The sequence below is a fragment of the Vicugna pacos genome, chromosome 2 (assembly GCF_048564905.1).
Source record: "Vicugna pacos chromosome 2, VicPac4, whole genome shotgun sequence".
Taxonomy (NCBI): domain Eukaryota; kingdom Metazoa; phylum Chordata; class Mammalia; order Artiodactyla; family Camelidae; genus Vicugna; species Vicugna pacos.
This window is the reverse complement of record NC_132988.1, coordinates 49,658,005-49,668,628: the sequence shown is the minus strand read 5'-3', so window position 1 is coordinate 49,668,628 and position 10,624 is coordinate 49,658,005. Positions and strand designations below refer to the sequence as shown.

The window sequence follows — 10,624 nt, the reverse complement described above, 5'->3', positions numbered from 1 at the left end:
TGGGACAGGGCAAATTAAAAATCCACAAAGCTCACTGTTCTTACCAAGTTTCAGTTGAATAAAGGCTCTTCAAGCTCTTACAAGCCTTTACTTAATTTTCAGAGTTTTGAAAAAGTTGATTTTGATCATTTTTGCCAGTGTTCTTTTTGCTTTTTGTGGAGAAATAGGGTTTTGGAGATCCTTGCTCCATCTTTCTGAAAGTACTTCTCACCCAATACATCATTTTCACAATTTCCTGGTATAAAAATAAGTGTAGATGTAACAGATGAAGAGAATGTATGATACCCTGTTTTTATGCATATCAAATATTATGAGCTTCAAGATTTGACAATAGTAAGACAAAATAAAATGACTTACCTATATTGAAAAGTAGGTATAAAAAGAAAGCAAACAAGAAAAACTGCATGAATAAGCACATAATCTAGAGTACAACTGCCATTTTTGATTTTTGTTTTCTTAGAACCTTTCACTTTGGTTTTACTGGTGTAAATAATTGTTAAAAATTCAGAGTGGGAGTGTAGCTCAGTGGTAGAGCCCACGTTTAACGTGCACGAGGTCCTGGGTTCAATCCCCAGTACTATCACTAAAACAAATTAAGTAAATAAAAAATTTTAATTAAAAAAAAGTAAAAGAAAAAACTCAGAGTCAGAAGACCAGAAGGGGGAGCTCTCACACCCTACAACGATAGCAGAGCCCAAGAGGAAGAAGAAAGACTCCTCTTCTGACAAGGAAAGGTGGTGGACTCTGTTTACTACAGCCCTCCCAACTTCCCTTTCCTTTCTATAAAGTGTTCTTCCCTTGCGGTGAAGGGAGTTGGACGTGGCTCACCATGACTGCAGACCCCAAATGCAAGTCTATGCTGATCTCGAGTATATCCATTTTTGCTGGAGAAATAATTGGCAGTCTATTTGTTTTAGGTCAACCTTAGTATACAAGTGATTTTGGAATTATTCATATTTTATTCAAAATCCTTACATCTTTGAGGCAAAAACAAATTTCATATGAGATTCTAGTACTTAATAGATGTGAAATGCATTTAAAAAAAACCCTTTACTTTCATCCTGAAAAGTATGGAGTTTCTCAAAATATTACTAATACTCTGCAGCCAACGAGGCAAGTTTTCTGAGTCCAAGTTTTATTAAATTGTTAAAATAGTTTATACACTCAAAAGTTAGCAGTCTAAAATATAGAAAAATTAGATGACTTTGCATTTTTAATACATGAAACAGAAAAACTTAGTAAAGCAAAGAACTAGGAAGCAACAATTTTTTTTAAATAAGATTGACTCGTAAGTTAATCAGAAAGTAAAATCTTATTATAGGAAAAGAGGAAAAACATCAACTTTACCTGGAAGGAACGAAGCAAGTTAAATTATTAAAATCAGGTAAAATATACTGGCCAGCCATAATTTGGAGTTGGAGAGAAACAGCGTGAAGAGAAAAACCTGTAGAACTGTGACATGGTTTGTATGGTCTTCTTTCAACATTGAAAGTGAGAAAAAATAAGAACACAATGGGAATCTGACCAAGTACAGTTAAAACTACACTGAGAAGACTCCATTTCTAGTTGCTTAACAATAGGAAATTCCCAACCGCACAGCATTATAAGGAGAAAAGCCACAAGCAGATGTAGCAAGCAGTAAATTGGTGCTAAGTATTTATATGGTCTAGTTAGCTTTCCCTTAATGAAAAATCTGGAGAGGAAGTGGACAGATCTGTGCTCCAGACATAGAATAACAAGAGAATAGAGAACGTGATTGGTGTGTAAGTTGATCCTGTATCCTGGTTCGCTGGGAATGGTTTAAAACTGTTGTCTTGACTTCATCACTAATAGTTCCTCTTTTCACTCTCAAATATGTCCCGGTTTGGACAATGAATCAAAAGGGCAAGAAATGCAGTCACTCTGTTTATATGTGACAACTCAAGCCTGCCACCTTGAGAGGGCACTCTTTGACCCTCTGGCTTCTCTTGCTGACGGTATGCTGAGAAGTCATATCAATTCCCATCCTCAGTGTCACCTCTGGTCTGATCCAGTTTGCTTGGAAGGAATTCCCAGATGCTCAGGGAGCCCGGACATGTTTTGAGCCAAGGTTTGGGACGATCAGGAAGCTCCCTGCTGGACTTGCTCTCTCCTCCCAGCCTTTCCCATCACCCTGAAGAAAGGGCCACCCCAGGGGCAGAGAAAGGGAAGGAAGGGAAGCGGAGGGCAAGTCAATCAATGAATTCTCTAAAAATGCAATGCTTTACCTTTTCAAACTTCTGGAAGGTGAATGGGGACCCATTTTGTTCTACAACAGAATACTGTTTCCAGGTTTCAGTGTATGTATGGATTAAATGCTAATTAAATGATTTCTTATTCCTGTCTATTTAGTTCTCCCAGGAACCCATAAAGTCCTTTCTTTCTCTCCTTGACCTATTGTTAAAAACCTGTCCACACACTCTCTCAAAAGACCTCAAAAGTATTTAATTTTCAATAAAGCAGTTAAAGTTGTACATACCCCCAAATACCATCTTATCTCCATTGGCCCTGCTAGTGTCTTCTTGTCAAAGTTACTTTGGTCTCCTTTATGCTTCCTCCTTCCTTGGTGCTTGTTCGAAGGCAGCAAATAACGCAGTGGATCATTACAGTGTGGAACACCTGTGATTCTGCCAGCGCACCTCGGTCATGACGATCATCAGTTGATGGGTCAACAACACAGAGCCTTGTATTTGAAACATAAGAGGTACCTTAGAGAAGTGGAAACTTGGAGGACTCAAGTGTTAGATGAGCACAAGCACTTTTTCTTAGAAAACATACCACATCATTAACTTTACCTACAAGATGGTAAATGTTAGTATTATTATGAAGTGTCCAAATTTACAGTCTTCCTACCTATAATGTGATAACTGGAGTGAGACGTGCAGTTACAGGTTTGTGGATAGCATAAGTTGTCGCAGGTACTCACCAATGTAACTGCACACCAGCAAGTATGATTTCTTTGAATAGCAGGAATGTCGTTCCAATGCCTCCTTCAAAAGAAAGACTTCAGGGGAATGATCAACCAAAAGATCTGAGACCAACTGTGTTTTAGAGCATTGAACTGGTTGCAACCAATATGGAAGAGAAGACACCATAAAAGTTCAAAGCTGCCTTGAAGAGAAGACACAAAGAAAACATTTTAATTAATGAATGAACAAAGAAATATTCCAATTTTAACAAAAGGGAAAAGTTTCTTCCTTAATTTTTAGAACACTAGTATTATGAAGATCAATATTCTTGTCATTGTTTACAACACGTAAAATCTTTCACCCTCAGGTTCTTTGGAATTAGATTATCTTCTTTCTAAAATGGCTTTAAAGAAGTAAATAAACAAATGGAATGAATTAACACAGTCTCTTCTGGGCCTGGGATCCTATTCATTTTTCATAAAAGATCATTTAATTTTCACAAGGTGACTGTGCACTGCCCTTAGTCAACACTTAGTAACACAGCAGTGTGCCTTCCTGCAGGAGTAAAACCTAAGCATTAGAAGTTAAGATTTTAATAAATATCTAGTCTGATTTACTATGAAAGCCAAAAAAATTGATAATACGAATTTTGAGGCAAACTTGGAAGAGGCTGGGAGGCTTAAACTGTCTAATCGATCATGGCATTTTCCCTACCTATCTCTTTTATTTTTAAGTATTTCCTTTCTAGAATCCCTTGGAGAAAGATAGCTCAAAGCAAAACTTATATTCAGAATAGAATTTTCTCCATTAAAAGGCAAAGCTAAAAAGGGATTTTTAACAAAGGGATAGTGCTGATCTCATTTCAGCAAATGTCCATTGTACACTTATCATGCATAAGACTCCAGGCAAGGCATCATGATGGGTAAAATCATGTACAACATATGACCCTGCCTTCTAGAAACCCTTGCCTGAGAGTCCGGTATAGAAACTCCAATGCATACATAAAACATTGACAAAATACTGTGAGTATAAAAAAGGAAGAAATTTTCTTCTGAGGTGATCTCGAAAAGATTCTTGGAAGTGGTAGTGAATCTTAAAGTATAAGCCAGATTTCATCAATCAAATGTGAGCATGACACTCAGGTAAAACCCAAGTCTGGCACACAAGGACCACGGGAAATACGAAGACTGAGACGTGCCAGTGTTTTCAGGCATGGGCTGCTAGAGGCAGGGTTTTTTCCTAACATCTAGGCCAGTACAATATACAGATGCAAACTTAAGTTACTTTGATGGATAATTACTTTCCTTCATTTTGATCAAATAACTCTACTTCCTATTTTATACTTTCAAACAGTAGGTAAGAACAAATGGAAAGTAAAAGTATGAATCCCAAGGATGAAGTAATCTGGTACAACGTTTAAATCAATAGGATTTGGGGTTAAAACTGACCTCAAATCCTTTCCATAATACCAGCTGTTTGACCTTGGGACGGTCTAAGCAGCTGGTGTGACTAATTACATTTTATGTCTCAATTTTCCCTTCTATTAAAAAATGGGATAATATCTGCTTTGCAGCTTTGTTGTAAATATGAAAGGAATAACATATTACAACATATGTTGTAAATATGAAAGGGATAACAATTACAACTAAGGATTTATTACACTTCTCCAAACACATGCATTTTATTACAATTTTATGAGTTACCTGTGTCTGTGTTCTTATACTGATTGTATCCACTATTACCTTCCAGTTTATCAGTTCCTAATGCCATGGACAAAGACCAAATATATATGAGGAATATACTTTGGTCACCTGAATGACCAAATATGTATTTCTTATAAATCACAACACTGAAGTACCATATGGGTTAATCTGACAAAAAGTAGTGTGGGAATTCAAGAAAGATGTATATGTGGCTATAAGTTAACTTCAGAAAGTTTTAATGGAGAAAAACTGTGCTGCAGAAAAAGAATTAGGTTTAGGTGAGGGCGGAAATGGAGGTCAGCATGGAGAGGAGGGGGACCCACGCACAGCGCTTCAACCCCAGCTCCCAGTAGTGCTGTCAGGGCTTCTTCCAAGTTCCAAGACAGCGAGGTCTTTTATTCTCTTCCAGTATGTCTCTGGGCTGTGCCTTAGCAGAAAGGAAAAAGTCACACAAAGAGGGTGGGAAGGGATAAATTGGGAGTTCGAGATGTGCAAATACTAACTACTCTACATAAAATAGATTAGAAACAAATTTCTTCAGTACAGCACAGGGGACTATATTCAATACCTTGTAGTCACCTATAATTAAAAAGAATATGAAAAGAAATAAATGTATGTATATGTATGACTGAAACATTATGCTGTACACCAGAAATTGACACATTGTAACTGACTATAATTCAATAAAATAAATAAATAGATTTTTTAAAGTTATACAAAGTGTTCAGGAATCTAGTCTCATTTCAACTACTTATTTTATCATTTGACCTTGAACAAATCCCCGGTGCCTCAGTGTTCTCCTCTGTGAGACGGGGAGAGTAAGGACAAGGCTGCCCATCTTACAGGACCACGTGGATCAATGAACATAAAACTCCTTGGAAATGTGGGAAGAGCAATACACATGTAAGTCATTATTGCCATCCCCACTGTCTCTCTTGCTATTTGCAAAAGCAGAAGAGGAAACTGCGGCACAGATAACTTCTATTATCTTCAGAGCTATAGAGCTGTGTGTGCAAGATAAGCTGCTTTTACCCTACCAGAGATATGGGGCTGTCAGTGGGCACAGAGCACCAGCTTACCAGCTATGGTTACGCAGGTCACTTATACAGTCAGATGCCCTTTGGGGGCAATTTGAAAACTTCCGGGATGAACACATTATCTCTTCACTGATTGGTTGTACCACCTGTTTCCATGGCAACTCTAGAGGCAGTCCACACTCACCCACTTTCTGCTCCCAACCTCTGTAACATCTTTCCAACAGCAAGAGGCAGAAATTTTAATAAAGTAGAAGCATTTTAGTAAATGGAGGTATAATTTAAATCAAAGCTTTTGGCATTTTTTGAGTCCCCGTGGTTTTCTATATGTTACAGTAAACTCATAGTTCTTTCCTCTAAGGGGAATGGAGGAGAGCAGACATTTTTTTTATAGAATTTCTTATAGGAACATTGAGAAAGCATTGTCCCATAATCCTCTGCCATATTTCATGAACAGAGATCTCTAGCCAACATTTAGTTCACCTTATTCTCCCAGAAGAGAACCATGTGTTCTGAGTGCTCGTTTGCCACACACACATTTCAGGACAATCTCACACTCTTCCTTCTGCCCAACTTAGCATCACTCAACACCTGGTCTTGGTGGGGTGGGGAGTCTAGAGGTGGGGCAAGGATCACACCATGACTTGGACGTCAGGGTCCTGGGCGAGCTCACAACAATCTGATGAAGCAGTAGTATTTTCCCCATTTTTCCATTTGACATTACTGAGGTCCAGAATATCTGATTAACTGATAGTGTTGTAAGGTAGGTTAAGTGACGAAACCAGTATCCAACCACACACAAGTGTGTCCTGACCACGCAGGCTTGACCGCGTCCTTGGTGGCTGTACTCTCAGCACTGCATGGTCATCACAGTTTTGAACGCTAATCAGTGACTCTGGTTCTTAGTTTGGGTTCTCTCAGAAATCAGAACCTGAGACACAGACTTGGGAGCAGGTGGTTTATTCAGGAACTTATCCCAGGATGCAGGAGCCCGAGGGAAGAGTAAGACAGGAGAAAGGAAAAACCACTGTACGTTGTGTCTTTGAGATGGCAGAGGGATTCCTCCAGGATGGATTCTCGATTTTACCAGGGCCTCTGAGAAGCATATAGAATGCCTTTTAGAATTATCCAACTGACAACAGGAGGCTGGAGCGTTTATGCACTCGTGCCCCATTCCCAGCACCGCCCCCCTGCCCGAGCTGAGAGTTGTCCCTGAGCAGTGAACTCTCTGGCACTTTCTGGCTGCTCTCTGCACAACATTAGCAGCTCCTAGGGTGTCAGAGATGACTCTGGGGTGAAGCACAGACAGACAGATAGCTGGGCTTCAGGTGGAGGTTGGTTGTGTTGAGTCGAGTCTGAACTACGGGAGACGCGCCCACCTTCTGCTGCTGAAATCAGAGAGGGGCCTGGAGACTGGGGCAGGCACCTAGGGTGTCAGCTGCACCCTAATTCTAGGATACTTTACAACTTCCTAAAATAACTGTTGGTTTAGTGTTGTGACTTGCCCACTCACATCTGACATGGGCATGACCTAAATTATAGTCATAACATAGCAATGTCACAATACAGTCGATTCAGCAGTAGCCTCTCTGGAGCAGTGATCATAGCCCAAGCGGGGGCTCTGTGCCGGGATCTTCTTCTAGTTTCATCGCTAGAAAGCCTGCATGAACAAGTCATGTAAGCTCCAGGTGTTTAAGTTTTCTAATCTGTGAAATGGACAGAACAGAAACCACCTCACAGTTTGATGTAAAGTTCCATAAAATAATACATGTAAAGCACTTAGAAGCACGCTTGGATATAGCTGGTACTCAAAGGGGTAGATAGAATTTTATGAATAATTTGCAATTGCCAACATTTCCCTCTCCTCTCAAAGCAGGAGGTGAGTGTATTAAAAGCACACTATGTCTTCCCACTCGTGATTATAATATACTAACCAAAAGCTTAAAACAAAATAACTACAAGTCCAGAAACCAAACACCACAGAGACAGGAAATTTCAACACTCTAAACCCAACATTTTCTTAGCACATTGTCTCAGAATAATGAAAAGCATTTGGTGGCATTCCTCTTTCACACAAACTGGAGCTAAAGGGAAAGATTTCAAGGGCTCATATTTCCACTTGGTAAAAATTTTTTATTCTGGTGGAATAACAGCTGGTTAGAGAGGGGGAAAAAAAAAGACAGTACAGGAGCTGAGTAGCTTCTGATCTCCATGGTAACAGTGTATCATACTCTGACCCTTTTAATCACCCAATTCCCTTAGGATAAAGAAAGGAACTAGGAGACAAAAGCCCTAAGATCTCCCCCCACCCCACCAAAATGTAGCCATTTGTGGAGTGGAGATCACAAGTCAGCAGATGTAGCCAGGAGGTGACTGCAACCACCTACAGTGACGTGACATTTCCTTAGAACTGTTTCATCAGTAAGGGTAATAGGTTAATATTGATCAAGCAGAGGTTAGTTGAAATCACTCATGCTCCCCACCTTGTATGCTCTAACACGTATGCAAGGCAGCATCCTGGGGATGGGGGCAGCCTGCAACAAGCCACAATTCATAGCAGGGTAACTGGTCTCCAAAGGAGTGAAATTCATGATACTTTTCTTCTTACCATAGCCTTTGCTTGATTTCTAGGAAAGATACTGAACATCTTTTGAATGATCAGAGCAGCACATCTCAAAGCCAGGCCCACGGAGCTTGGCATCAGAATCCCTGGGGGCACTGTTACAGCGGATTCCCGGGGCACCAGAGGTCCTAGCAGAGCCGGCCTGGCGGGGAGCAGGGAAGCTGTATTGAACAAGCAGCTCCTGGAGGTCCCCATGCACCCTACACTTGGAAATCCTTCATTTAGATCTTGGGAGTTACTCAAAAATCTAACTTTAGCTAACTTTGCTGTTTGTGTTGGCATTCAAAAGATCATTTATAAATGTGACAGAATCCACTTTTCTACAGATGACCTGTAGAGACAGTCCATTTGTGAGACAAAAAAAAAAAGAAAGGGAGAAGTTTTCAAAACCACTGAAGTGAAACAGAACAAAAATCTATTTTGGAAAAATAGCTGTAAATTCACAGTGAAAAGTGTAACCTTTGGCTTTACTCATTTCATTTAATTTCCTCTATCACCTTACCAGTTATAGTAAGACCCATCTAATTAGCATAAAGAACATTTTTTACTTTTGATAAGACAGAATTCTTATGTTAAAAGACAGAAATCTAATGCTGTAAATCACTAATTTTTTTCATACCTTCTGAAAAATTATACAAGTTACATTTCAGTGCCCACCCAATTGTATTCATACATTCAGAAATTCGTATGTTTACTAAGTACCTATTAAGTGCAAGGTAGTGCTCTATGGGCTGGAGTTAAAGGAGTCAAAGGCCCCCGCCATCCTAGAGCTTACATTCTAGGAAGGAAGACAGACAATAAAAACTAGTAAAATAGCTACCATGTCAGATGGTGAAAAGTGCTACCAAAAAAGTATAAAGAAATGAGATGGTTGCAGGTTTTAATAATTGATATGAGGAAACCTTAAAAAGGAAAGTGATATTTGAGCAAAACTCTGAACATGATGAGGGAGCGAGTCTTACAATTATTGGGGGGAATGTTCAAGGCAGAAGAAACAGCAAGTGCAAAAGCCCTGAGGCAGAAGCACACTTGGCTTGTCAGAGAAACATCCCCTAGGCCATTGTGGCTGGAAGGGAGCGAATGAGGGAAAGAGTAGCAGAAGATGAGGTGAGACCTCACACACAAGAGGCATGTATCATGACCCTTGAATTTTATTCCAAATGAGATGGGAAGAAGCTACAGGAAGATTTTGCACAGAGAAATTACATGGATTGATTGACTTATGTTTACAAGGATCATTCTGGCATCTGAATTGAGAATAGACTGTCAGAGAAAAAACAACAGAAGAAGAGAGGCCAGGCAGAAGGCATTCCACTATTTGAGGGGTGAAACGATGCTGGGTAAGGCTAGAATGGCAGCTGTGGCGGTAAGAAAAAAATTCAAGGCAGAGCCAAAAGGATTTAAGAAAGAATCAAATGTTGGATCAAGACAAAGTCATGGTTTTTTAACCCTGAAAAATTGACAAGATGGAGCTGCCTTTTCCTGGATGTGGAGGACTGAGAGAAGCAGGGGTTGGGACATGTTAGCATTAAGTCATCTGTTAGACATCCAGGAAGCAAAGTCACATAGATAACTGGGTCTATGAACCTGAAGTTCAGAAGGGGTATCTAGGCTGGAGGTGTAAATGTGTGGATTACCAAGCTGGATGCTATTCCCTAGGGAGTCAGTGTAAATAGAAAAGGGAAATTCAATGTCTAAATAAGGCTGCACTTCAAGATTTAAAGGTCAGAACTGAGTGGGCACCATCAAAGGGACTGAGGAGTGGCCAGCGAGGTAGTAGGCATGTCCTTGAAGCCAAGCAGTGAACACATTTCAAAGAGGTGGGAATGATCAGCAATGTCAGTGCGTGGAGATCAGCAGCATGAGGACTGGGAACTGACTGTGAGCTTTTACAATGTGCACGTGAGTGCCGATCTTGGCGAGAGCAGTTAGATGTCCTTGTGGGGTCAAAATCCTGATTTTATTGAATTCAGGGGAGAATAGGAGAAGAGGAATTGGAGAGAACAACTATAAAAAGTTCATTTCAAGGCCTACCTCTAAAGAGGAGGTAAAAAATGGGGTGATAACAGAAAGAAATGTGAGATCATGAAAAGTGACTTTTTCTTTTTGCCTTTTTGTTTTTTTTAAATATGAGACTTTAAAGAATACTTGAAGTCTAAGAGAATATTCAAGTGGAAAGGCTCAACTGGATGACAAAGAACAGGAGGGAAGAATTGCTGAGCAATGTCCTTGGATAGAGGAGAAGGGGTGAGGTCTAGTAGGCAATCGGAGGCATTAGAATCTTTCCAGAATCTTTTTCTTTAATAGAAAATTGTTCACCTATATATATGATCAGGA

At 39.8% G+C, this 10,624-nt stretch overlaps 1 long non-coding RNA gene across 1 annotated transcript; it reads right to left on the bottom strand.

Annotated features, from left to right (window-relative positions):
- Positions 1 to 2,339: 2,339 nt before the first annotated feature.
- Positions 2,340 to 5,767, bottom strand: LOC107034914 (uncharacterized). Its single transcript, XR_001460443.3, has 3 exons — positions 5,710 to 5,767; positions 2,945 to 3,129; positions 2,340 to 2,701 (listed from the first exon to the last, which is right to left on the bottom strand). It is a non-coding gene; the product is annotated as an uncharacterized lncRNA (long non-coding RNA).
- Between the last annotated feature and the right edge of the window lie 4,857 nt (positions 5,768 to 10,624).